At 40.7% G+C, this 22,944-nt stretch overlaps 1 long non-coding RNA gene across 1 annotated transcript; it reads left to right on the top strand.

The window, feature by feature from the left end:
• The first annotated feature begins 708 nt into the window (after nucleotides 1-708).
• LOC143161539 (uncharacterized) lies at nucleotides 709-7,624 on the top strand. Its single transcript, XR_012995551.1, has 3 exons — nucleotides 709-822; nucleotides 5,016-5,219; nucleotides 7,418-7,624. It is a non-coding gene; the product is annotated as an uncharacterized LOC143161539 (long non-coding RNA).
• Nucleotides 7,625-22,944: the final 15,320 nt, after the last annotated feature.

The following is a 22,944-nucleotide window of genomic DNA, read 5'->3' as shown; positions in this document are numbered from 1 at the left end:
TGGGAATAGCTCCAATAAAATCAGTTATCTCCACATTTATTCCCTTGAAATTCAAAGCCAGATTTGGCCCACTACGTGGGCAGAGTCCAACTGAAAGCTAGGGGCCAGATTCTGCTCTGACTTATGGGAGAGTAGATGAGAATTAACTCTATTGCAGTTAATCAGGCTCAATCCTCATGTGTCTCGCACTGATATAACTGTTCTGACCTCAGTGGAATTGATCTTAATTTATGCCACTGTAACTGAGATTGCAGCATGCATTGTTTAAATTCTGTTGGGTGTGCCTTCTTCCAGGATGGAAACTATTTGCAAGCTATAACAGCCTCTTTCCTAACATTGAGGTTTGCCATATCTGAAATTTTTGGTGGGGCAGGGGTGTGGAGAAAAGGATATAAAGCCAACTTTGTGCTTAGTGCTACCTTGTATACTTTGAGTCCTGCAGTGCTCTGTTAAATTATCAGTGCCTAATTAGGAGACTAGAAGACTCCTATCCTTACACCCTAATATAAAGAATGTGTTCGAAGATCACCCAAAAAAAGGGAAGAGGTAACTTTAGGAAATTCAAAATGGCAACGTGGTGATTCTGTAAAGGCCTTTTTTTCATATATGGGCTTTCCTGCTAATTGATTTTTCTTGCCTCTGCAGCTTCTGTTTTTTCCAGCTTTATGTATTACGTTTCTGAAGCATATGATGAATGGGATGCTGTGCAGCTGAAAGATCACACGCCTCAAATGGCTCACTTGGCGTTCTCATACTGAACTGACTGGCTGAGTTGTAGCTGTCTGACAAGGGGATTGGTTGCTTTTCTCTCAGAAGAACACTGTAAGTCTTAAATGCAACATAAAGAAGCCTTCACCTAGCAAGATACACATATATATATATGAGTGTGTCTATATATATACGCATACATATGTGTGTGTATATGTGTGTATATATTTTTGGAGTAAAAAGCAACTCTGTCTTCCTTTGCTTGCACTGGAAGCGTTCAGTTTGTCAGGCTGACTTTTTCCCCTGTTAGCAATGAAATTTGGCCAGGAGTCCCAGCACGCCATAAGAAATCAAGCCGTGACCACATTAAGCATGAATGGCAGGGCAAGGTTACAGCACGTAACACTATGCTGTGGTGACCTGTTACAGAGTTAGAGGCTGGGAGGTGTGAGGCTGGGTCAGATAGGTAACTATTGCAAGTGAAGCACAAAGGGAAGCTCAAAGCTGCTTTGGCCGTTTACTCTTTCAAGAGGCATTCAGCGAGGATTTTTTAGTTTGAAAGCATATTTTGAAAACTTCAGCTGCAGGGCTTGCAGCCAGCCTTCCAGAACCAAACCAGAATATTTCTTAAGTTTTACCTACAAGTACATAAGCAGGCATATTCCTGCTTATGCTACAATGATTCGAAAAGCTTTTCTAAAACCTCATGTACAAAGTGACTGCTGAAAACTGGCTGTCAAGGACAGAGATGTTCGGCTGCAGTGAAATAAAGCACTGTATCACCCAGCCAGGCTGGTGGCTCTCTCCTGTGACCAGCTCTAGAGTTTTGGTCTACTCAGCAGGAAGTTAGGCATTCTCTTAAAGAAGAAAAAAGAGAGATGCTAGGGAGTTGTTTACACCACCTATGAACTTTGTTGCCCAAATCTTTATTTTGTCTCTTGAAATACTGAATTAAATGCAGATGGAAAAAACAAAGACATTTTTGATTTTGAGGCTTTCTTATTCATTTGTCTTTGCTTTTTTTTCCGGTAATTTTTAATTTCACGTACTTACAAGACCCAGTAGCCCAAGAGGTAGCACCATTTTAATGTAGCTCTGAAGGGAATTTGGCTCGGTGTTGTAAGGCAGGCTAGGGAAGAGCCTGGTCTTAAAATAGACACAAGGCACAGTACATGAATCAGCTTCCAGGATCACAGTGAAGCACAATGTGAACTTTGCTTTGTGGAGTGGCATACTTGAAGAGCACAATGAAAACTTTCAAGACAACCAGAACCAGGGCTGCAAAAGATCTGCAGCGTCCCACCCTTTTACAGCGGCAAATAGGTTCTAGTGAAGCTCATGCACCTACACCAGCTTTGCCTCGGTCTAAGACAGCGCACCTTTGTGTGGAATCACTTGTGAGTTATCTTTCTGTGAGAAGAGGGCAATCCAGCTTTCTCACGCCTCAGTCAGTTGGGAAGTATTTCAATTTTTGTTGAAGATATCACTGAAGCCAAAAGAAAAATAACTTTTGGTATTTCTAAGTTCTGGCTCACACAGCATGGGTAAGGTCCAAGTATAATTAGGATTTAGGTGTTTAAAAGGTCAGTACTACAGCCTTGCTTAATAATATAATCCAGGGCTGTACGCTGGGCATAGGTATCAGGTCAGTGGCAGCCGCACACTGACCAGGGATGTGCCTCAATTCAGCATACTCATTAGGGAGCTGTGTATTGTCCCAACAGAAATACCACCTCTTCCTAGGGCGCAGAGCAGCAGGGAATTACTGAATGCCAGTTCTTGCAAGAACTTCTAGATTAGCAGGAGTTTGGAGCACTTTCTGCATCCTAGAAAGCTTAAGATGCTGAGGACATAAGAGGTCATTTACGGACTGCCCCAGCATAGGTCCAGCCACATCTCCTTCGTTTCTGATTGACGTTAGTCCAGCCTGTTCTTAAAACCTCTGTGACGGAGCACCTCCACAGCTTCCCAAAAAGCAAGCTGTGTCTGAGTGGGTTCTTGGGATTAGAAAGCTTCTCCTAAAGTCTAGTACAAGTCTTTCTTGCTGCCAAACACATTGTTCTCACTTTTCTTCTTATCTGCTAAGCACATGTCATTTTTATACCAGCCTTTTCTGTGTGTGCAGACTGTTATCCCAGTCATCTCTTCTGCACACTAATTACCTCCAATTATTCAATCTTTCTTACCTTTTAAGTTGTATTATTTTCTAGATTTTTGGTTTTTCTCAGAGCTCTTATCTAATAGCACTCCCTCCTGTCACTTAGCATCTTTCTGGAAGTCGTGTGCTCAGCACTGGACCCGATACTTAAGCTGAAGCCTGACCAGTGCCCAGTACACCTTGTCATATGGCTGATTTACGGTTCTTTGAGTCCCTCTGGTAGGACTGCTTTCACCAGGGATGCCAATGTCTGCTTTCAATGTTTAATTAAAAGCAAAGAGGATGAACTGATGCTAAGAGAAGCCAGACATTCAGCTGGCATAAATTGATGCAGCGTCTTAATGTCTATAAACAATACCGACTTACATTATCTGAGCACGGTGAACCGACCAGGTTTACAAATGCCCTGGCATTAAAACATCCAAGCCTCCTGATCTGTTTCATTACAAGTGCCGCTTCTGCCAACTGCATCTGTGCCTAAATCTAAACCTGCTTCACTGTTGTGATGGACTTAAAACCCTGGTGTATGAACGGTTCATGCTTGCATAATTAATACCAATTGTTTAACCAGAAGCCACTGCTGCATGAAGTATTGAAATGGTATTACATCCAAATACTGCTGTATTTTTTGGTTTATGGATACTAGTGTTTAAAACTCAGTAATCAAAAGATTATAATTAATGATTTCAATTCTATCAACATGTACCAGCAGTGCGTTATATTCAAAGTGTCACCAGCTCTGATCAACTCTAAAATAGAAAAACGTTTCACTGATCTGAGGCATCATAAAATGATCATAAAGTTATCCCAATTAACAATGTAATTAAGATTTACAGGTTGCATAATTTAGTTCACACGTAGAACTACTGAAATTTAACTAATGAAACCTCAGTAAATAGTGCTAATTAGAAGCATTTTCAGAAGCAAAAATGTTTCAACAATCAAATTTGGATAGTATCTCATCTTTTTCCTTTCTTACCAGTCTTTGCTGGATTGTTATTCTGCTCCCACATTTTCAGATTTCCTGATCTTCTTTTGGTTGTACTTGACTGTGGGGGAAGAGAATGAGGTATTTTATAGTTGAAAATCTTTAGTTGATAAATCATATTATTCCATTTTAAACTGTTCTTATTTTATCCAGCGTGGCCCTCAGACTTGCTGCTGCATGTTTTTATCTACACCTTGGTCATATATTCATTTAATTCACTGTACAGCAGAAATAGCGTATTATATTCATGGAATTGAAAGATTTAACAGTTTTTGAGACTGACTGCTATAGTCTCATTTATGACAGTGCAACTTAGTTGCAGGCTCAGCTGCAGCCTTTCAAACTGGAATAGAACAAGGAATAATTATTCTTATTACAGTATGTTTTACTGAAATCAAGGCAACACCCTTTTCTGTTACTATTATTTAACATTTATATAGCAGTAGCATCAAGGAGTAGAGCTCCGTTGTTTTAATGATTACACTGTCTTGTTTAGGTGTATTGGTAAATCCCCTACCTTGGTATGGTGATGAGAACAGACAACCTGGATAGGGAATTATTCACAATGGAGATTAAAGGGCTTAAAATCTGATCCCTGTCTGAAAGCTGACAGGGTAGATCATTCCATGTCATCAAAACAAACGGATATGAAATTGCATTGATTACTATAACTACCATGTAGTCTCTCCTATTGCTATACCCAAAGTCCTTCAGTAGAACCACTTGTCTGAACACTGTTACCACACTTGCTGTTTGTACTGGCTTTGTTAATAATAATACACAATGCAAGAAAACAATACTGCAGGTGTCTTTCAATGTTAGCATTCACTCATCTTTGCGTAACTTCTGAAGCTCACACCTCACTGTGGTGAGTGCTCTGAGGAAAGACTGGCAAAATAGATTTTTTTTAAAATTTTTGTTCTTGAAAGGGGCCTTTATACTTAAATGGAGACAGCTTATGGGATTGGGCTATTAGAGCAGCAGCTCATGACTGGCGTTACATTGACAATGTCTTGGCAAATGAGAGACTGACAAATTGTTTTGCAGTGAAAGCATAAACTATACAGAATGTTGTGGAATGCAGACAATATAAAGAGACACCCTCCAGTCTCCAGGGACTTGCATTTTTTTATTGCTTACAATATTTTTTCGTAATTTCAGTGCTGATGCAGTGTTTCATTTGGGGAAGTGGTTTTTCTTCCTTCTGCCTCATACAAAGCACCCAGCAATACTCCGAGACCGACACCACTTGTGCTTGTCACGTGAAGTAAAGAAAATGCAGACTGCTGTGTTACAGAGGCTAGAAGCTTTCTTAAGGGCTAACCTCAAAGACTGAAAGATTCATCCTGAAAAAGGAACTGCATGGTAGGTATTCAAAGAGGTAATGTCAAGGAAGGTTCAGGTTAGACTTTAGGTAAAGGTCTCCAGAAGTGAAGCCGGATACATTTTATCAGGGAAGTTGTGGAATGCCCACCATGGTCTTAACAAAAAAATAAAAGAAAAAATAATAAATAAAATAAAATCTCCCACAAAACACAATCATCATTAAGCTAAAAGCAAAGCCAACATGTAGATTTGACTCTTCACTGAGGATGCACCAGAGGACCTCTCACAGCCCCTTCCAATTCTGCTTTCGGGGTCAGATCTTGAACTGGTGCCGAATTCCTCGCATTTGGGTGGACAATACAGGGCTGTCCATTGGTACTGATTTGTGTTTACCTCCCTCTGGTAGGAATGGGGCTTTAACTACTTGACAGTCCTGATACTCAGCAATACCCTGCCAATCTTGTGTTGATTAAAATTTCAGGCAAAGTAGTGTTTTTCAAACACACTTAGAGATAGATTACTAAAAAAAATTATTAGATGTTGCCAAGTTTCAAAGTTCAGCTGTTCTGGAATGATGTGTATAAAAAGAGTGTGTGGCACCTGTTTACTGTGCAGAGAAAGATGAATTGTTTTCAACTTCTGTCTTTCAAAAACAACCAGAGAACAGGAAAAACGGTTTTTCTTTAGCTTGTTACAAGTAATTAAATAAGCTTTCCACTAAGATAACATATGGAAAACTCTGATTCCAAAGAGAAAATTGATCTAGAAAGGCATGAACGAGTGAAAAGGGAGATAAAGATGAAAGCAGCCTGAAAGTAAATGTTGTAATATAAAACGTAGTAAAACTACTATTCTTTGTCATATTTTTACACACCAGTAAAGCCTTATTACCTATTTCTGCGGCCCACTCTTTCACGGGTTCTTCAGTGTTCCCTGCTGCAATAAGCAGTCATCCGAAATATCTGTGGGACTGGCCTCTCCCAAGACGCCCACTCCTAACTACTGATTATCTACTATTGTAATGGCACAAAGAACTCTGTGTTTTGACACGGAAATCCTTATCACTCTAAAAATGAATTACAGTATTCATCCAATCCTAAAATGACATTATGAAAGCAGCTCTTTTGCTGATGTGGTGACTATAGAGTTGCTTGACATTATTCCGGTAACACAATTTGACTGGATATACATTTTGACATCCAGGAAACAGGGACACTGATGGAAACTGATGGACCCAATGCCAAAAGAAGGAAAACTGGCTGCAGGAGGACACCCAGAAAATTAATAGGTGGATTGTAAAAACTCCTTTCCCAAAGGGCAAAGTCAACCAACAGAGGACTGAAAAAATGGAAAGAAAAGGCAAAGACAAACCAATTTTTACATTTCTTTCTTATAAAAATAGAAAGAGATACTGAGGGGAATTTCAGAGCTCAGTAGATGCAGACTGAGGAGTAGTTAGTTTTAACCTGAATAGCTGACATTCAATATTCATACTTCTGTTCCTGCCACAGCCGTCAAGAATAACTGAGTTGATAATGTGGAGTACCTCATTATTAAGCATCCTTTATCTTGTTCATGCTTTTAGTCTTTTTCTTAATTTCCACCATAAACATGTTCCAGAATACTGTGAACAAAATGCCATCCTCAAGAGGACTAGCATTTGTAAACATTTTCTGTTGCGGACATTTCATTGCAGAAGCCAAAACCTTTTCTTGCTTCCCTCAAGAGCCTTTGTAAACACTTCTGCTTTCACATTTATAAAGTGTATTTATATCTAATCTTCCAAATCGCCAAGATAAAAAAAATCTGGTTTTGGAACCAGCCAGAAACATCCCCTTTCACATATTTTGTCTATTCCCAACTGACCATTTGTATGTATCATAGATTGGTCACTTTTCCTTGTCATTGAATGATAATATGTCATAAGTAAAGGACTTAGGGCTTAAGGCAGAACTGTGTTAAATAATGCAGTGCCAAGAATTCAGTATTAGCACAGTCAACAAACTCCTCTTCTCCAAGTAAATGATAACATTTACATATTTTGCCACCTGCTGACATCATGTCTCCCTTTGCACTGACTCCGGTATCAGACTATTTCTAAAGCCAGTCAGAAAGACTTCATTATTCTGATGGTTTTGACCAGTCTGTGAAGTCCCTGAGCAGCAGATTTTGGAAGCTGGGAGCCTGGTGTAGTTAATATCGTTATATACTTACTGTTCTCTTATATCCTTCTGCAGGCATCTACTGTTGGCCACTGTCGGACAGAGGATACATATTGGCAAAATGGACCTTTGGCTTGCTCCAGAATGACCATTCCTATTGTTCTATGAAAAAAAAAAAAAACCCAACCCTACAAACAAAACCCAATCAAACAGTCATCCAAAATACTAAATAACAAGAAACAATTTTGTTAGCAAGAAACGATCCTGAAATCAAAATACTGAAAAATCAACAAAAAGGAAAAAAGAAGTTTTTGTCAAAGTGACTTGCTCCATTTTCCTTAGTTCTTGGCTAGAACATTTCCATTGATAGAGTTGCTAAGTGCATTCTATTTACAAATATAAACACTTGATTTTGATCAGCAAAAATGCATCAGCACACTTGAGCAGTGTCAATGATGACATAATTACACTCACAATTTCCTCTCTGTAATGATTTTTAAATGTCAGCAGTCATTTTTTGTCTAATTGTAGCTTGCATGTCAGCACTTCCTCTTAAAACAGCATGTTCCTCTCTGCTGGAATTTCACACCTCTCCACTCACTCACTCACTTCACCAGTGAAGATAATGAAGATGATACAGGGCTCCAGGATATTTTCACTCCTGCGCTGTTTTACCATTTAACATCAAGCAGGCAGAATGAGGACTAATTTTTTTTTAAAAGTACAGAGTTTGATCAGTTAGGCTCTAAATAATTATTTGATTTTAATGACCAAATCAAAACGTAGTCTTCGTGTTTCTGGCCCCCTGCTGGTGCTTTGCTAATAACCTGTTTAAAAGCACGGGCTCGTGATAAAAATATTCTCACACATCCATACTGTAAACTTACTCACTAGAGGAGAAGGCTTACCCTGCAATGCCAGACAGTTGCTTGATCAGTTCAGTGTTTAACACGGTGCAAAAGCAGGTGACCCTTTCTCTGCAAAGGCAGCCTGCTCAGAGATGTTATCGCTACCATCTCATGCTATGACCTAGAAAGTGACTTTTGAAATGCTATTTTGCATGGTTCCAGGCCTCCAGAGCCCACAGTGTAACAAACAGGTGCATCTGAAGTTCATCTCGGAGCTCTTTTCCTCTTTCCATAGATCACAGACCGCATCATCAAGTGTATGGAAGTGTATCACTTGTGCAATGAACTGGAAGCTCTGCATTGAGGTTAGCAGCAAACATTTTCCACTCATCTGAACATACACTGGAATTGGAAACAGGGGCCAAAGAGGCCTCCTTCAAGCCAATTTGCTTACAACTCATCTTCAGCTCTCTGATGATGCTTAACTCTAGGGTTTAGGCAATAAAGCTTATAATTTACTGGCCCATTTAGTATCAAAATAGGTGAAGAGCCATAAAGAATGCACACTGTGAAATCAAATCATGAAATAATGTTGAGATGTCTGATAAAAAAATAGTATGATTGAGTATCTCTGATGACAAATACACACACCCACACAGAGACGTATCAACCCTACTTATATGTCTGAATGGGACCCCAAAAGATAGATGAATGAATAAATGAATAAACTGAATAAATAATGTGCAGGTGGGGGGTGGGAGTGTGTTTTCTAAAGCCCATGATAACATTGCTTACATGTCGCTGTGTCATTACCAACACACGTGACACATACATACACACAACTGTATATGTGCACATAGGCACACGGGCGATCACGCATGTATTCGTACAACACAAATGCTGACCTGGTTCTCTTTGTGGTTTATGCTGCATTTTGTGTCCTACACTTCAAATTTTCCTCTTTGACTAAGTTAGTGCCTCAGAAATCTTCTGGAGCTGTTGGAAAGGGCAAGAATTTTTTTAACAATCGCATCCTACGCACTTGTGAGATGTATGAATGAGTAGCGACAATCTGGAAAGAGAGGCTTCCGGGTCACCCCACTGCAGAGGGATGTCCCCAAGGACCATTTCATTAAGGAAACAAAGCAAACCAAAGAAACTAACAGCCCAGCAATCAAGAGGAAAAGAAACCAAAGTCTTTGAATGTTTCTAGGAGAATATGAGTGCTGAAGCCAGAGGAAGACCTGCCATGGGGAACACAGTGGGTGCAGCTAGCTCGCCTGTGTCCACCCTTGAGAGAACAGGAGTCAAGAACTAGAAACACTAAAAGCTGAAAGACTGTGCAAGAGATCAACCTAGAATACAAAGAGACACTGATCTAGAACTTTCCTTCTCCCCTACCCTTTCCCATTTTTATACCAAAAAGAAAAGCAGGAGATATTAAAATTAATTCTAAATTGGATGTAATATGCTCATAGGGAAGTCAGCTATACTGAAACTTTGCCAAAAAGGGTCCCTTCCCTATGAGCAGGCTCCACTTCTATGCACCGCACTACAAAAAAGATCAACACCTCCTTGCCACATTGCTCAGCTAAAGCTAAATTGAGAAAAGGGAAGGCAAGGAAAGAGCCATTCCTGGAGTCTTCTGCAGTTCCAGGTGGCTTGTTGGAGGCGGTGAAAAGGATTTTCTTAAGGCTAATAAGGTAAAGAGGCTACTTTGAAGAGCAGGTCCATCTGTTTCCATAGAAAAGCAACAAGGACGTTACATGTCAGTTTGACTCTTTGCGTATACCTGCAGAGGACAATGCAAACCCCACACAGAGTTACCTGAGCTAATTCTCAATTACCCTGGCTAGGAGTTTTTGAGTTTATTGCCGAGTCTCGGTATTTTGGTTTGAACCTCAAGCTTTTTAAGGAACCACAAAAGGCAAAATGCCTTTCATCCCCCCCCACCCCCCAACATTTGAACACGAGGACATTTGCAAAAGGAAAGGGGAAATGGAGTTTTCCATTTCAATGGACCAAAAGTATTGGATATTGAAGTTACACATAGGAATTGATGTTTTACAACATTACAGTCAAGCATTCCTATAGCTGCAGACAAATAAATAAATGCTGCTGAGAGAATGACACGTTGTCCATTCAGTGTCTAATGGTGGTAGGTTCAGCCTGTAGGAGTACAGAAACAGTCCCTACACCAACTGAAACAGGTTTATAGCTTTTTAAAATAAGACCGTTATGGATTGTGCCGTTTGGCAGATTATTCATGACTCAGTCACTGCATACAGGGCATTGACTTCTGCTGCATCTGAAGGTGCTTGACATCTCTTAAAATCATGCCAAATGTATTTCAAGTTGGCCTCTCAGAAAATGATGCACATTAAATAAGAGACCACATCTGAAAACTTCAGTTGATTTGCTTCATATGAACTTGAATTGAACCTCAACCTTACAAAACAGGGCATATTAAAACATAAAGACAGCTGAATGGTAGCCATGACAACAGTACTTCAAAAAAACCATGAGTATAGCCAACATTTATATATACTGTGAGGGATAACACATTATTTTGTACACTTATTAATATCGGTTCATGCTGTGCGCATTACCTTTCATCAGCAAAACTGTGCGTTGTGCAGGTCTTTCCAGATACCCTATTAATTTACCTTTGATGTTTTTTTGCTACTCTGACAAGGTCCATACAAAATGAAGTTGGTCAAAATGTTCCAAGTTTTAGATTCGGGTACCATATGGTCTCAAAATACTGTCTCAGTTTTAAAAGTCTTTCTTTTGGTAAAATTTGGTGCTGTAACTATAGGTTGTGTTCCACTGAGCCATAATATTGGTTATAACATTTTCACTTTTTTTTTTTTTGTGACAAAAAGAGTGACATTTTTTCATTGCTTTATTTCAGGAAGAGGGCTACCAATTTTTCAAATAGCTTGTAATATTAAATGAGACTTTATTCTATCTAGATGTCTGTTATTTTTCAGTCCTTAGACTAAAGGACCATTCTTTAGTTTGGACCCTTGTTGTCACTGAAGTAAAAGGCTTTATGTCTCATTTTTATAACCCATTTTACCCCAACCAGGGTGCATTTTTAATCCCCGTTTCTCTAAGTTGAAAAATACAGCCCTTTCCGTCACTTTGGACAGAAATATGTTTAGTTTATTTTGAAATACCCTGCCAAGGGGCATTTTCCTAAATGAGGATTTTCTAGTCTTTAATTAGTATCACAAATACTTTTGCTGCCTGCACATTCCTCCAGCGAAAGGTTGTATAGAGCGAGTTACTGAATTCTGCATGTCCTGTGGGACTATGTGAGGAGCTACACACTCCCCTTTCACACAGTGAACAAAAGCCAAATTCTTGGGTTTGTTTTGGGTTGGGTTTTTTTTAGGTCTGAAACACTAAAGCTATAGGTGCGATACTGAGGGCTGAATACTGATGATCAGGCCTTCTTGGGTGGTATCAGGGTAAGGCTTGATTGTAGCTCTATAATTCATCTGCCATCTTTTCTTTTGCTATTACATTGCTTTTCTGGCCTCTTAGAGATTTACTTAATAGCACAGATACAGTGTTTACTATTTCTTTGGAGATCTAATGAATTGCAAATACAATGACCTTTCCCCTAGCAAGACTAGAGCATAAATAGTTCAGGTACTATCAATCAGAAGCAGTACACATATATATAATTCTTATGCATTATTATGTGTGTGTATATATATTTAAATATATATAAAATGTAGTCCACTGACAATGCGACTCAGTCCGTGAACTAGTCTGACATATGTCTTTGGGATCAGCCACTTCTATTACATAGCACATTTAAGTGATAGCTAAGACAGCCTTAGAGTGCAAAAATCTCTACTTTTGTGCTAGTAATGCATATCATTCTTAGCTCATCTGTTACAAGCTATGTTAAAGTTTCCCTAACTAGATCCACAATCATACCTTTTAATCCACTCTACGCTTTGGGAACTAGACCTGGCTTGCATCTGGCCTGTCCTCAATAGCTGTGCTTCCAGTCTCAGAATAGTGATTTAAGTGAGGCTTACCCATCCTGCAGGGAGAAACCTTAAATGCGATCTGGTGTTTAATTTGCCTTGACTTCCCCTGTCTAGAGAACCTGGTTGGCTTCTCCCAGGCTAAAGCCAGAGTGTAAGCCAACACATAAGTAGTACAGATAAAAAGGGTGCCAGGATTTGACTGTAAACTGCTGCCCAAATTAGCAAAATTGTATAGACGCTATTATAACAAATTGCCTAAGGCTGTAAAGAGACCTCCAAAACTTGAATTTGTGCAGCACTCCTGGTCTTAAACACAGGGCTCTATTTCTTGCCTTTTCAAAATAAAAAGCTTGAAAAAGGAAACTTTCCCTGCCCGTTCCACTTGCCTATTCCAAGGTACGTGTAGTTTAGGTTGGAATAATTCTCGGATAAAGGACTGACATAGAGGCAGCAGTTGTTAGGTGTATGAGTGACAGCTGAAGTGATGGCGGCATCTGCCTTTTATTGATCTTTTTCAGTCTAAATTATACTTTCCTTAGTGCGTGGAACCCTGTTCTACTTTGGGGACAGCAGGAATATATAACCCAGTAAATCCTATCTCCATCTGGATGCCCCCCTCCTTTCTTTATCTGGCACTTACTGCATGAATGCTACTATAAAGTTACCACGAGACGGCGCTAAGGGCACAAATGCACCTCATTAATTGTTTCAGCAATTAGAAATTCAAGAGCAGTGACACCCTGGAGGCTTTAACAGACAGAAGAATCATGGCATGAGCAATAAATACCTCTCAAGCTGTCCTCTTGTTGTGACCCTCCCTCTGGCTTTTCATTCAGCCTCGGTACTGGCCTTGGGCTCTCTCTGGACACGTACTACTGCAATGGCAACAGTTTGTGCCTGCTGCTGGCACCATGTATCCTGCAATCAGCTTCTGTAACCAAAACCCGTTCAAGCCGTTGGGCAGAAGTCCAGCCCGGAATCGGCCATAGCATTGCTACATCTTTGGGTGTCACCAACACTAAAGCAAGGCCCTTTCATAGCTGTCTAGTGCCATCATACTCCTTCCATCTTAAATACAGTTGCCCCAAGAAAACTTGACATTAAAAGCAATGTTAGCTGAGATTTGTGTTGCTGTGATGCTGTAAAATCTTTAGCGAAATGGGATATATAGAAACAGCAGCACATGCTAAGACACTCTCTCTCCTCCCAAGCAAGACAATACCGCCACATTGCACAGAAAAAACCTAAGGGTTACCAGCCCATTTGTAGAAGGTATCGCCATGTGTGGCTCTGTGCCTGTGCTGGTCTGGGTACAGTGCCACACTGACGTTGTCTAGGATCCACACTAGCTGGGTTAGTGCAAAATCCAAGCTCTCTGCAGTAAGATTTAAATTCTGGTTTGTAGAGAACAGGGAGAAGAGAGGCTCCCTGTCTTACAGTCCTCTGTGAAAAGTTACTGCTTCCCCAAATGCTTAGGGTCTTTAGAAGACAAGCAACAAACTGACGTATTTCTCCAGTAAACTGGGAAAACACATCCTTTACTGCTGCAGAGGTTCCTAAATGAAGCACAGCTGGATGGCTGCCAGTAAAACCTTAGTATAGTAGTTGGCGAGGGAACAAGGATGCCCTGGCAACCACGCGTTAGCGAAGATGCTGCATAATCTTTAACAAACTGTTGTGAGCTAAGGCTGAGGGAGGAGGTGGGGCGCGGGTCTGCTTCCCAGAGATTTACATAGAAGCTGCTGCAGAGGAGAAGGTGAGCACTCTCCATCGATGGAGAGCAATGCTGGAGCGATGGAGCCTTAGATGTTTAAGGCTAAAGAGCCTTCAACAATTTTGCAGGTGTACTTACTCTTTCTTGTATCTGCTTGAAGCTACAAATGTGACAAGGTGCCTCCCCATCATGGGATGGAAGATCTAAGGGAGGGTCATGCAGGCTCCTTTTGAAAACAACAAAAATTAAAGCTCACAGAGAAAAAGGGGGAAAAAACTGGGTTATGAACTGTAATTGCTTTAGACTGCACCGACATCTGTTTGATCCCTGATTTAGTTTTGTAGTTTCAATCTCTTCCTTTGTGTAAGTAAGTGTGCATCAGTGCACTGGTAGTTAAGGAATAGTTATAGGCTTATCCTAGGTACTGATGGTTTCTCTTGCTCTCCTAAAAAGCTAGATCAGGTCACTTCTTGTATGTTGAGGAAGCAAGGCAAGTTCTCTTCAGAAAATGGCTACACATCATTTGATGACCCCACCCTAGGGTAAAGGTCCCTAGGGTAAATGTTTTGCTTTCATAAACCTCAACTTCTGAGGAAGACAATAGGGGACAGACCATTGTCTTAAATAAACCTGCAGAATGCCATTGGTGTTGCAGCTATTAACTGAGGCCTTGTGAGCACGTTCGTTAATTCTGCCTACTAACGACAGCCCAAAATCTACACCAGCTCTTTGTGAGGTGCAGGTGAGGTCTGGTGACTTCCACCACCCTGCACGTGCATTCAGCTGGAGGTTCCTCTTCCAAACTTTTGTGTGATAGGAACGGCCACTGCTAAAAAGCAGATGTGCTTAACATCACAAGAAATTCCAGTTCATTGGGCAGTGGAATAGCCTCGGGGACAGATCTCGTGTATTTCACAAAGATGGTATAAATCTTATTATTTCATAGTATTAGTTAATATTTTAAATTCCCAGAGGAATCATTATAAAGTTGCTATAGAAATTATTATTGCTATAACTGACAGGAACAATATTGTGTTCTATAATCTACACAAATGCCAATATTGTTTTGTTTCTTAAGAGTACTTATGCACTTTATAGAATTTCTTGTGTATTTTTCTCTGTGTCCTCTGATCTACAGGAACTTTATAATGATATGAAACATTCACGTTTTGGGATTGGTTTTTACTGTCTTTTTTCATGCAGATTCCTACGGAGGATTTGCTAATGGTATATGTGTGTGTTTGAATTAAACCCTTTAATGCTAGGGGAGGAGATCAGTTTGACATGGAATTCAAGTGCTGTTGTTTTTGTAAGGAGAAAAGGCCTGCTGGATTTAAGAGTGTTTGAGTATATCTGGTTGACTGAACTGTTTCCTCAAGGAAGTATTCATTCAGTCAATGTCCTGAAGAGTTAAGAAAACAGAAACCCATAGTTTTACTGAGTTGTTGTTATGTACGTTGCCAAGGGAACTGTAGCTGGAATGTTTAAATGTGTTGTTTCTCCCCAAACCCACAGGAGTGGAGCTTGAGTGTCTTGGTGTGCCCTAATCCTCGCAATTAGCTTCTATGTGGTGGGGGGCTTATGGGGCTGAATCAGACTAAATACTTGTTAGTGACACTAGGTAACATTCCCACCATGCTGGATAGAGTAAGTTCAGCATCATACTCATTACTTACGTGAATCACAACCAAAAGCAGAAAAGGGAGTATATTAAAAGCCTCCCTGATCGCTTCTCCCTGAACCCCATGGACTTCTTTTAGCAATACACATTATAGAAATTAATGATCTCCAAGTAGCTCTCCTTAAGACATAGGTAAGACAAATCGTGATTGACCTTGACTCAGATCTTTAGTATCTGTATTGTCTTGCCTCACATGCGATTTAACTTAGCTTCACTGGTGTAGAACTGGAGGAAGTTCTATTGAAACTGACTGTTTCAACAGAGGAGGCAAATTTTAGCCTTGTTTCCATTTTAATGGTTAGGCTCTTGCACGGCAAACAGATCAGTCTGCAGAAAGTCTAATCGAGTGCTCCTCATTGCCGGGTCAGTTGCTGTAAGAAACATACATATCTATATGTATCTGTAGGGGTCAACTGTGACTTAGATCCTTCAAGAAGCTGGGAACAACAAGGTCCAAACCCTCCCAAAGCCTTCCATTGTGCCAGCACTCTCAAACGTTGGTCCTATTCTACCACCGTGCCTTTTTCATGAGCGGCTGGCATCACCCAGTTGCGTCAAAACTAGCTGAGCAGCACTCAACCCCTAGCTGAGTCAAACCTTTTTCCAAGCATAAACTGACCCACACTTTGATTTATGTATCTCCTCTGATATGTGGGAGGATCTGCATTCAGGGGAATGCTTTCAGTTTTGTACTTGTACCTCCTCTTATCACTCAACATAAGGTTTTTCATTAGTCCAAGATAATTCTGTCTTAATATAATTTGAGCCAATTCTTGTTCCAATGGACATGGAAAACACAGATCACCTCCTTCTTTACAGCTGCCCTTCAAGCTCTTGAAAGCCCAATGCTTTCCCAAGACATGGTTTCTAAACGCCTGATGATTCTTGTTGCCTTCTGTGGCTCCTAAGCAGGACCCACATCTTGAGCTATGGGTCCTAAGACAGATAAAGGTCTCCACCTTGTTAGTGCTGGGGCAGATTACACACATTTTATCCATGAAAGTCCTGTGTATACATCCTACTGTGAAGTTTCCTTTTTTGTTCCTGCCTCAGTATGAAACCATAGACCAACAGGCTTGCTTTCTGCATCCAGATAAAACATTAAGCTTACTCTTCAGCATGTCCTGGGGTCCTCATTCTCCAGTTGTCCAAACTGGGGGTCATCTGAACTGCAAAACAAGGAGGGAGACCAATTCACACACGGGTCCTCTACAGGCACTGGTCTCAAAACTTCTTTCAAGCTCTTAGATTCATAAAAGGTAGGAAACCAGACCCATACAATCAGTGATAGTAAAATACTAGGGATTCAATGCTTCCATCAGTGGTCAGAGGCCAAGTCTCCTATTTCCACTATGGTCAGAACAAGCAGACAGTGCTGAAGCTAGCTTGGGCATGCTGACAGCTCACATTTCCCAACTGTGATGAATCTGATGATTTAAAATAAAAGAACAAAGAAATAAAGGCCAGATCTTGATCAATGATTTCTGTGGCTCTTTCACTGTGACACAAAGAAGGACAGCTCACAAAGCATTAATTCTTTGGTTTATTCTATTACCTATTTTTGTGCTTCATGAAACTCCTGCACAGGTTAGTTTGACCAAGCATTTCTGCACACTTCTGAAAGCGTAATATAGGGCTGGACTGAGGCGCATTGGCAGGAGCTGAACGTGGCTTGCCTGCAATCTCCTTGGCTCAGGTTTGAACTTCATCACCCAGTTTTATCTAAGTTTTTATTTAAAATAGTCTCTTACAAGTCTCTTTAGATATCTAAAGTCTTCCAAACTGAACGCAAAACAGAAGCTCTGCTATGAGCCGAGTCCGCTATGTAAAAGACAAAGAACCTATAAAAAGCAGAGGGAAAGTGTAACCAAAGCCCTGCACTCCTCAGAAGACTTAATCCTGCAATGGGTGCTAAACTCCAGAGCCCTAACGATACACAGGGCGCTCCTTACGTCTTTCTTTTTCTTGCCATTTGCAGCGACAAGGTAAGGATGAGCAAAAATCTGCCTTTTTCCTTTTATTAGGTGCAGGAGACTCTTTTGTTTTGGCAGTGCTTCTTTTTGTCATTCACAATGTTTGTTTTTCTCTCGATTTTTTTGGGAGCTTTTTATTTCCTGTCAGAGCGTGGAGGAGAAAGCCGTTCTCGTCTGTAAGTTATGCGCCCCTTACAGTGCCCCTTAGTTACACAGCACGAGGAAAAGAGAAACAGAATCCATGGCATCGTGCAGAAATGCTGCACTATATAGTTTGCCCTGGTTAAACATTCCCAGAAAGGGAATAACACAACGCTGTGGAGCTCTTGAATGTCTTTTGGCCATTGTGCTGCAGAGGATGCAGGCATTTAGGGTTAAACTGAAACAGCGCTGGATTCTGGGCAAATTGGTTTTCAGATCTGAGCTACATAGATCAGAATTATTTCCTGTTTGTATTACCACAACACTATCTCCTCCATACCTGAAATAAGTGGCATCTGGAGCCTTGAAAAGCAATACTTAACAGCTGGGGGAGAATTTCAGTTTGATTTAGCCACGTACCCCAATCTTCACCCACCTTTTTTGATCTTTGTCCAAAGAACTTAAAGCATGCCTACAAAATAATGCTGACAGTCTTGTATGTACAGATTTTTTGTAGTATGTAATCTGTCATTTTTTGCCTTGTGTTCCAGATATTCAAGGAGATGTCAAACTGGAAAGGAAAAAATGGTAATTTAACCACATTTTTCAAACCCTGCAAGAGGCAAGGGTTGCATTTTTGGATCAAGTTTGGGATGGTCTCACTTTCTCCTCAGCACCCACCTTTAATTCACTTTATCTTGCTCTAAAACGTTTTGGTGAGGGAAGCTGAGCACTGAATCTAGTCAGCTCCTTACAGCTGCTGGGGTTTTCTGAATTATACCTCAGCGCATTCATGGCTAGCGGTCTCTAATCCAATGACAGAATGGATCAAACCACAGGATCGAAATAGCAGCTTACATGAAATTTGAATGTGCATCTAGTTCGTGACTTGTGTCAGCTGCTTTTTCTTTGCTGCTAATATTTGAATCCTGCCCATTCCTATGCATATGCTTAGAGACGCACCTTCAAGATCAAACACTTTATCTGCTTATAGTTATGCTTTTCCTTAAAGCATCGTGCAGTCTTCAAAGTTGCAAGTACCTTTCAAAACTAACATGCCTATCACAGGCAAAGTCCATGCAAAATGCTGGAAGGTAGAGCAGGTTTTAGTTGTGCATAAAATCACCCGCAACTGGGCGACAACAGGATTTTAATAGCGTAAACGAGAAAAAAAAAAGCCCTGTCCATTAAAAGCGCACATTGGAAATACATGGTGGCATTTCCCACAGCAAATGTACTATTAGTTAACAGAAAAGCCCTTTTCTGATTTGTAAGTAATTTCATTGTAAACTAAGAATTATGGTTTATCTGCTGTTCTGCCAATTAATAACTTTGTTATGTTCAAGTAATTAGCTATTGGAAATACACCGAGGCAAGCATTTGCACAACTAATCAAACCTTTCAGCACAGTCAGATGCTGGGGATGCTGGCATACCTCTTCCTTTTCTGCCAGGCTGGAGCTATGTAGAAACAACAACCGCCACAGAAGAACCCATGGCCTTTGGTTAGCCCCTGCATTTTTACACTAGGATTTGTTCAGTTGATATAAAACGGTGACTCAGGCAGTCCAAGTCAACACTACAGGGGGCCTCTACAGGGGGAAACACGGACCCTAAACATGCTCCCCAGGGCCCCCCCAGTCAGGTTCAAAGAATGCAGTTGTAACCATCCCTAAAGATGAAACCCCCACCAACTTTTACGGAGGCCACCCTCTGCTCACAAAACCTGGTCCCTTCCCTGCAGGCATTCAGGATCCTTTGAAATGGAAAATTTATGCTGTACTGAAATAGTTCATACTATAATAAACAACTAGTGCCATCATTCTGCTGGTATTCAGAGCGCAATTAAACCTGAACCTCATGTGAGTACTCCATTTGGGGTGGGAAGGTGGTGGTATGGGGGGACAGGCAGCTCACCCCCATATAGTCTTCCCTAATGCAGCAGGTTTTTACTGCTTATCCCCCCACACGCACACTCTCCCTGTAGTGAAGAAAACCCTTCTCCCTCCTCCCCCCCCCCCCAGATTTACATGGGGCACGGGGGCGCGTGGGTGATTATATAACTTATAGGTCAATTTGTTGTTTGGGCAGAAGCACCGCAAGAATGTGGTATGTTGGCTGAAGCTGTTTGTTTGCTTAAGTTCTCAGAGTTCAATGAGGTCATTTTCTCATCTTCCCTGTGTTTTCTGTATTTTCCACAGACCTGCAGCCTCAAACAACACCCTCTTTCTTCGCATTAGAAATGGAAACACGTCCTCTGCAGGAATTTTCCACTTAATAGCTCCTGCTTTCCTACCGGGGGCCTCAGTGCACCACCACTGCAATGCTGTATTTCTTTCCACTGCAGTTTGACATTTTGCAGCCAGAACAACGAGCGGCATTCACTCCATCCTGATTTTTGAAAAACATACCTCTATAGGCACACAGAACGCACCCAGTGCGGCAATCACCAGGGGGAAATGGCAAAGGTATTTAAACATCATTACATGTCACTAAGGATATGACATTGTCTAGTAATAATGATCTTTTATACCGTGCTTTTCCTTACTCCCCCGTTCCTCCCCCCTCCAACCCTTTATACACACACACACGCAGATACCAAAGCCTCTGCCCTGCTCTCCCATTACCAGCCAGTCTCATGTTCTACACTTGATTGTAATTGTTTGCCTTTGTGAATTATTTCCTTTACATAATATTGGCAAACTGTATCAGGTCCCGACACTGTGAGGAGCAGAAATGCAGATTGCAGATAATCTGAGCAGTAAACAAGGAGCCTGCTTTAAAATGCGCGGAGTGACCTGTCTGAAAGCAGCAATATTTGCAAACTGTTCACTGCTGAGATGCAATGATGTCGCCTGAAATGCAGCAGCCTGAAGATTGGAGCAAAATGGGATCTCAGATACCCGGTCAAGCACAACCTGTAATTTTTTTTATTTGTTGTTTGGGTTGTGCTTTTTTTAAAGTTAGACCTGTATTATAAATTATTAAAAGCTAATTTCCAAAAATCACTTTGCTGTGTCGATGAAGTATTTTTTAATTCCTTTACGGGAAGATAAATGTATGGAAGTAAACATTGTTTATTGCTAGCAGGAAGGTTTCCCCTGTCTGCGCAGTGGTAGAGTCTCAGACAGCAAGGTCCCAGTAGGTCAGACTGGCACATTGAATTGTGTATCAAATGAAACTGGTATTCTGGAAAAAGGGTGGAAAGAGGAAGACGGGTGTTAGTAAGGGGGTTGCTCAGGCCAGGAGGGTGGGCCACTGAAAAACAACAAGGGAAAAAATAGGATTGATGATTTGCAGGACACCTAGGGTATTTCTTTCAGGGGGTATTACTTCCACTTTTAACCAGGAACAAGAGCTGGTAGAAAAAAAAGCGGCAGGCGCTCACAGCTTTGTGCTGATCAAAGGGACATAGCATTGAATGCCTTCCTTTGCTAGCTATTTATTAGAAAGAGAGAAGGGCTCCTTTGCCATTCTACTTGGGAGAGAAGGGATTAAAGATCAAAAAAAGAGGGGGACTGGCCTGACTTCTTTGTTCAGAAAATATTTCTCTCTTTTTTTGTGTGTGTGCCATGCTGTCCACTATAAGACAAAAACACCCTTTCTTTTTATAGTGTTGCTGCCTTTCTTTTCTCAATGACCAAAATTTCTGGTGATGAACAATTCCAGTAGCATCTTTTTTTTTTAATGTAAAGAAGGCCCCCTTTGGGAAACTTAGTTAACTGTCTTTTAGCCTGATTAACCCAGGAAATAAAGTTTAAATGCACTGCTGGGATTCTATTAGGATCATCAGTTCATATAGATAACAGCGAAAGGTGTTAAAATGCACTTCACTGGTGCAAGTGATCTCATGTTGTAAAAATGATTATCCCCAGCAGAACAGGGAAGGATTAAGGGGCCATGTCTACATCTGGGAAACTCCGTAAGTGTTTTATTAGCATTAATACATGTATTAATCACACACACAAAAAAGGCCCGTCAGGATGGTGGCAAATGGCACAGTGCATTAAACCTACTCTCTTAAGTCAGTGAAATGTGATCGTCTTTATTCCTAGAATTGCAATAAAGCTGTTAAGCAGTCTGAATGAAATTGGGAAAAGCCTGCTTGTATGACTGTGGATCATTGTGGATTACCTGTCATATAAAAAGAAAGACTGTTACCAAAATAAGGCACTCCCATTGCAGAGACTGGGAAGAAGTGTGGGGTAAATTTGGCATTCTAGGTCTAACTCAGTTGAACTACGCTGCGTATGAGTTTGATCACAGCCGCCTAACTACTCATTTATGTTCTTGTTTCTGTTAAGTGGATCAGAAAGAGAAAGTCTAACCACGTCCCATGCTTTGCTCCCTCCTCCGCCCCTTAGCGAGTGAGAGTACGGCTAAATGGCTGTGCAAGCAAGGTTGAGGTAGACACTGATAAAAATAAATGCTGTTGACCAGACACGTGAATAACTCAGCAGATGAATACCGCGGGGTTTGACATGAGCAGTCATTCCACACTTTCATTCCATCTCCACTTGCAGCTCCTAAATTTTGTTTCAGCCTGAGAGCAACCACAAGTATCAAAATGAAACATTACCAAATATGTGGTAATTTTAAAGCAAGATTTTTTTATAAGGTCTATTACCAGCATTAGGCTAGCAAAACAAATTCATGGTGACAATCGTTAGGGTCCTTTTCGATCTCCAACCTTCAGCACCACCAAAACAAATCTAAGGCCTTTAGTGGAGATTAGGAATGCAACTCTTGGAAAAAAAGTCCTCATATCTGTGCTGTAGTCAGAGCTGTAGATTGTTGACAATCACCATACTAGAGTAGCATATAGGAAAGTCTTTGTAAAAACTACTTTAGCACCATGATAGATGTGATAGTGAGACAAATTATTGACTTTATTGCTAAAAATATTAGTTATACATGTTCAAATCCTGTCAAGCAGTTGCTTCTTTCATTCCTGTATTAAACACTTCTCCTTTCCTGACTGCAAAGTTAAAGGAATTAACATTTGCCTTAAAAGGATATTTTAGTAATTGCTTCACAACATTAAGGGGACAGACGGACTGTTAAACCAGTCAGTCCCTGACAATGCAGGATTGTTCTTATTGTAACTAGTGTTTGCAAAGGTCTTTGAAGAGGAAGAGGACTCTGTAAACGTTAAGCATTGTAAGTACTGTAGTATTTTGAGCATGTTTAGCTAGGACAATTCTCTGCCCTAAAAGCCTGAAGAAAAACTTAACTG

The sequence above is a fragment of the Aptenodytes patagonicus genome, chromosome 6 (assembly GCF_965638725.1).
Source record: "Aptenodytes patagonicus chromosome 6, bAptPat1.pri.cur, whole genome shotgun sequence".
Lineage (NCBI taxonomy): Eukaryota > Metazoa > Chordata > Aves > Sphenisciformes > Spheniscidae > Aptenodytes > Aptenodytes patagonicus.
Note: the sequence above shows the minus strand (reverse complement) of the source record. Positions and strands in the feature narration are given on the sequence as shown.